The sequence below is a fragment of the Pinus tabuliformis genome, chromosome 7, assembly GCF_031772625.1.
Source record: "Pinus tabuliformis cultivar Carrire ecotype Pingquan chromosome 7, CPIR1, whole genome shotgun sequence".
Taxonomy (NCBI): Eukaryota; Viridiplantae; Streptophyta; class Pinopsida; order Pinales; family Pinaceae; genus Pinus; species Pinus tabuliformis.
This window is the reverse complement of record NC_142293.1, coordinates 573,503,841-573,509,840: the sequence shown is the minus strand read 5'-3', so window position 1 is coordinate 573,509,840 and position 6,000 is coordinate 573,503,841. Positions and strand designations below refer to the sequence as shown.

Below are 6,000 nucleotides of genomic sequence, written 5' to 3'. Positions count from 1 at the left end.
GTAAAAAAAAAAATTATCTCATAAACCATAAAAGAATTTGGAGAAAAAAAAAAATTAAAAAAATATATATATAAAAAATTAAGTAATTAAAAATTGAGAAATTAAAAAAAAAACATTAGCAAAAACTAGGAAAAAAAAAGAAAAAGAAAATTAAAAACAAACTAGTTTAAAAAAAAAAAAATTTAACGAAAAAAATTAAAAAAACTAGTAAAATTAATATTAAAAAAAAACAAAAAATGTTAAAAAAAAAATTATCTCACAAACCATAAAAGAAATTGGAAAAAAAAAATTAAAAAATATGTATTTATATATATAATTAAGTAAAAATAGAGAAATTAAAAAAAAAAAAATTAAAAAAACTGGGAAAAAAATAAAAACAAACTAATTTAAAAAAAAAATAGAAAATTAACGAAAAAAATTAAAAAACAGGTAAAATTAATATTAAAAAAAAAAACAAAAATAAATTTAAATTATAAAAAAAAACCAAAAAAATGTGTATTTTATATTAAAAAAAAAAAGTGTAATTATTTTTTGTTAAACATACATATTTTATTTACAAATAAAAAATTAAAAATTAAAATCTATTTTTTTTTCAACAAACTTTTTTTTTATTAAAACAAATTATGATTTTTTTTAAACGATTATTATTATTATTTTTATTTTTATTTAAAAATACAAATGATTATAGTTACATTTTATACTTTTAAAAAAAAAAAAAAAAATTAAACCTACATTTTATACTTTTAAAAAAAATAAAAAATTAAAATTAAAATTTACATTTTTTTAAACAAATTTTTATTATTAAAAAAAAATTATTATAAAAAAAATTTATTATAAAATCACAAACCAATTTAAAACAAACTTATTTTTTTTTAATTTAAAATTAAAAAAAAATATTATAAAAAAAAATTTAAAAGTTAATATTTTTTTTTTGTTTTTTTTTTTAAATTAAAAAAAAAAAAAAAAATCGGTGGAAATTTATTAAGTGTGTTAGAATTCCTTAGCCCCCTTAAGGTAACAGGTGTGGCAGTTGGAAACAAGACAGGGTCTTTATTAGCAGTACAAGGCTCTTTGTTATTAGCAGCAAAAGGTTCTTTGTTATACTCTTTGCTGTTAGCTTGTTCATCCTCATTTGTTTGAGAAGATGATATATTCCCATCTAATATGCCATCATTCCTTGTGACTGGCAAAGGGACCATGGTAATTCGTCTTGCAGCCAGAGGAACTAGTGATGTTCTTCTAGCAGTTGTACACAATGAAGCTCTGCCTGTTTTCCTTAGAATGGGCTTCACATTTTGATCATCATATGGCTCAGACTTATTTTCTTTCTGACCCTTTGAGTAAGGATCTATCAGGCCATTTTTCAAAAGGAGCTCACCCTCCTGTGGTTTTCCATTGCATTCCATAGCATTCAGCATTTGTTTATTTTCATTCAAAGCATCTAAGAGGTTGACCAAGTCCTTAGACAATACATTTGTTTCATTGACAGTATTTACACCTCCAAATTGACGTACGAGGAGGGGTGGCTTTTCAGCCACGTTTCCTGCCTGCTGCTGTTGTTCTTTGAGTTTGTTTTCCAAATTCAATCGAGCCTTTCTCTCATTTGCAAGTTGTCCTTCTAGTTCCTTTACCTTATCATGAAGAAGTTTGTTTGCCTGGTCTCTTCCTTTCAGTTTTGCTTCCAAATTTTGTATGGTTTCTTCCATTTTCTTCATTGAACCCTCCTTTGATTTTCCATCTTGTTTGGCCTTCTCGACCATCTGTTTATACTTCACTAGCTCTGTAGAATCAAACTGTTTCATAGCAGGACCCAACTCTATTTCACGAACTCTGCTGGCAAAATTCAGTGAGCAAAGTGTTTCACTTATGTCATTTTCATTTGGACTAATCTGTACAAACATAAGTGTTTTTGAGTCTCCTCCTAATGAATCTTTTAGTAAGTGTGTCAGCTTGGAGTTCCTCCTAATTAACCAATGTTGTAGTTTAAGTTCAAAAATTTTGTAGCATGGACGGCTAATCTTGACCAAAATTAAAGCCTTCGTTTTGAAATTTAATAGACAGATACCCAGGAAGTATTCACCGGTTTCACTTTAATGTTAATATTCACTGATTTCAGTTTGATGTTTCAGGGCCAATCAGTCCGGTCCATATTCATATCCAAGACATGAAGATGGATCTATTTTCTATTTTTTTGCGCATTTTATAATTTGAGATTCTGTTAGACTTTGTTCAACTTAGATGTGACCTTTTTTTTTTAAATAAAAATAAGTTTTTTTTTTTTTTTTTAATTTAAAATTAATAATGTAGGTTATAAAAAACACGGCTTTATTATAAATGTGTTGGTGGTTAACATTTAATAATTAAAAATATTTTACTCTCACACTTTTAGTAATAAACAAGGATTATATAATATAGTAGCTATTGTTTCATGCTTTATTCAATATCCTGGAAATAATTAACCAATGTTGTAGTTTAAGTTCAAAAATTTGGTAGCGTCGACGGCTAATCTTGACCAAAATTAAAACCTTCGTTTTGAAAGTTAAAAGAAACCCATTATTGTCATTCTTCAAAGCCTTTCAAGTTTAATTGAATTCTCCCCCCTTACGATCACATAAAGTATGCAGTGAGAACGACTACTGTGCTCATTGGCATTAGTGGAGCCAACAGCCCTAGCACTGCTTCCAGTTTGCAGCACTTCCCAAACCTCATTCATACTGTGCACTTGTGCTTCAACAAGACCTGGTACGTGATGAATCCCTTCAGCCATCTGTTTTATCTCTAGCTTCTTTACAGCTTGTCCTGGCTGAGGAGATGCAAGCAAGTCACGTATCTGCTCATTGTAAACCTCTAACACACTCACAGATATATCATATTTGAATTTTCCTTTCCTTTCATTAGCTACTCGGAACAGCTCCTCCAATGTTCGATAGTTAACACCACGGTTTTATTTTGTTCCCTCCATTGTAAATGTCTTTCCTAATGACGATGGCACAGACAATAGGGCTACCAGTGACTGCTTCAAATCTAACAGTTAGAGTTCCCCCATTGATAACATGTGTCGGGGCATCCATCAGAACAAGTGGAGTGTTTGAACCAACCCGAGCATAAATGTCAAGCTCAGAAAGAATCTTATCCTCCTGTATAAAGACATCAAAAACTCGCATCCCTGCTGCATGCAGGCCACTCCGCCCACCATCGTGCCACCACGGGCGGCCGGGGGGCGGATGGTCGGAATCGACCATCCGCCCCCCGGCCGCCCGTGGTGGCGCGGCGGTGCATGGAGGGCCTGCCTGCAGGCCCTCCGCCCACGGGCGGTCAGGGGGTGGATGGTCGATTCCGTGAATCGACCATCTGCCCCCCCGGCCGCCTGTGGTGGCGCGGCGGTGGGCGGAGTGGCCTGCCTACATAAAGATAACCATAAAGATTTGAAAATTTTAGCTAAATCACATTTTACAACTATAATTTTATCATCAAATTTTACAACTATAGTTTTATCACAACGATGATTGATTTAAGCTTTCAGGCATTCGGTCATTTGATTTCCGATTATCGAAATGACGACCAGGTTTAGAAGGAAACATGAATGATAAAACCATACCTTAACGCCCCTTCAGTTTTGATAATGCATATCATCAATACACATGTTACATGGATTTCACAGTTATGAAAAATAATGACCTTGCACATGTTACATGGATTTCACAGTTATGAAAAATAATGACCTTGCACATGTTACATGGATTTCACAGTTACGAAAAATAATGACCTTACAAAATTAGCACTAGAAGTATTAGATGAACCGTGGGAAGTGTTCATAGCTCTGAAATTTCATTTTCTTGGAAAATCAATTTCCAAGAATGACCCTATGGAAAAATGAAATGTAATATGGATAATATATTCCAACTATGGAAAAATGAAATGTAATATGGATAATACATTCCAATGGAGGTAGTTGTTGCTTGCCACAATTTTATACTCGTAGCTTCATTTGAACTCCCGGATACATGGATTGATACCAGGAATATGAAATGACAATTCGCAAACATATTCCCAGAATCGACCATCCGCCCCCCGGCCGCCCGTGGTGGCGCGGCGGTGGGCGGAGGGCCTGCAGGTAGGCCAGTCCACCCACCGCTGCGCCACCACGGGCGGCCGGGGGGCAAATGGCCACCGATTTTTTTTTTTTAAATTAAAAAAAAAAAACAAAAAAAAATATTAACTTTTAATTTTTTTTTTATAACAATTTTTTTAATTTTAAATTAAAAAAAAAAAAGTTTGTTTTAAATTGGTTTGTGATTTTATAATAATTTTTTTTTATAATAATTTTTTTTTAATAATAAAAATTTGTTAAAAAAAAATGTAAATTTTAATTTTAATTTTTTTTTTTTTAAGTATAAAATGTAGGTTTAATTTTTTTTATTTTTTTTTAAAGTATAAAATGTAACTTTAATCATTTGTATTTTTAAATAAAAATAAAAATAATAATAAAAATGGTTTGAAAAAAAAATCATAATTTTTTTTAATAAAAAAAAAAAGCTTGTTGAAAAAAAAAATAGATTTTAATTTTTAATTTTTTATTTGTAAATAAAATATGTATGTTTAACAAAAAAATAATTACACTTTTTTTTAATATAAAATACACATTTTTTTGGTTTTCTTTTCATAATTTAAATTTATTTTTGTTTTTTTTAATATTAATTTTACCTATTTTTTAATTTTTTTCGTTATTTTTTTTTTTTTTTTTTTAAATTAGTTTGTTTTTATTTTTTTTCCCAGTTTTTTCTAGTTTTTTTTTTTAATTTCTCTATTTTTACTTAATTTTATATATAAATATATATTTTTTAATTTTGTTTTTCTTTTCCCAATTTCTTTTATGGTTTGTGAGATAATTTTTTTTTAACATTTTTTGTTTTTTTATTTTTGTCTTTTGTATATATTTTTATATTTGTTTTTTAAATAATCAACATTTTAATCTTAATTTTAGTAGTTTTTAATTTTTTTTTTGTTAATTTTTCTATTTTTTTTAATCTAGTTTGTTTTTAATTTTTATTTTTAATATTTTTTTTTCTTAATTTTTTTCGTAATTTTTCTATTTTTACTTAATTTTTATTTTTTTTTTAATGTTTGTTTTTTTTATTTTCCATTTTTTTTTTTTTTTTTCTTTTGCCAATTTTTTTTTATGGTTTAGAAGATAACCTTTTTTTTTCCCATTTTTTTTTAAATATTTTTTTTTACTATTTATTTGTTTAATGTTTTTTTTTTTTTAGTTTTTTAATTCTTATCATTAATTTTGTTTTCTTTTTTTACATTTTTATGATTGATTTTCTTTTTTTTATATATTTGATTTTTTTTTCATTTTTCATTTTTATTTTATGTTTTGTTTTTAGTATATATTTTAATTTATGTTTTGTATTTTTTTTTAAACTTTTTTTTTAAGTGTTTTTTCATTGTTTTAATTTTTTTTATTTATTTTTTTATTTTATGTTTTCATTATTTTTTTAAATTTAATGTTTTTCGGGGTCATGATAAAAAAAGTGTTCTCCCAACATTAACACTTTTCGTTTTGAGGGTGTTTTTTAGATAATTTTTGCGCAAAAAATTGATTTTGACCGCCATTTTTAAAACATGTTGAAAATTTACCCCCCAAAAAAAATGTGTTATTCCAGCATCAACACTTTTCGTTTTTAGCACTGTTTTTGATGTTTTTTCGGGGTTTTTTGGCCAGAGTTCCCGTTTTGAGTTTATAGTTCCCGTTTCAAAGTTTACATTGTTAATAATAGAAGTCTTAAACAAAAAGGATAATTTCTAGGAAATTAGGTGTAATTACATTCTGAAACTACACTTCAATTTTTTGTGAACGCTTCTCAAAGTTTAGAAATATTGTAAATAATTTTATGTTTTTAAATTGGTCACAAAAAGGTTATCAATATTAAAATAGAAACTAATCCAACTTCAGCTTCCTTAACTCTTACCTTGTCATCCATTTACTCTTAAGGAGAA

The 6,000-nt window shown here is 27.8% G+C and overlaps 1 pseudogene; it reads right to left on the bottom strand.

The window, feature by feature from the left end:
• Positions 1-917: 917 nt before the first annotated feature.
• The window catches only part of LOC149248718 (uncharacterized), a 195,387-nt pseudogene continuing 190,304 nt past the window's right edge, over positions 918-6,000 (bottom strand).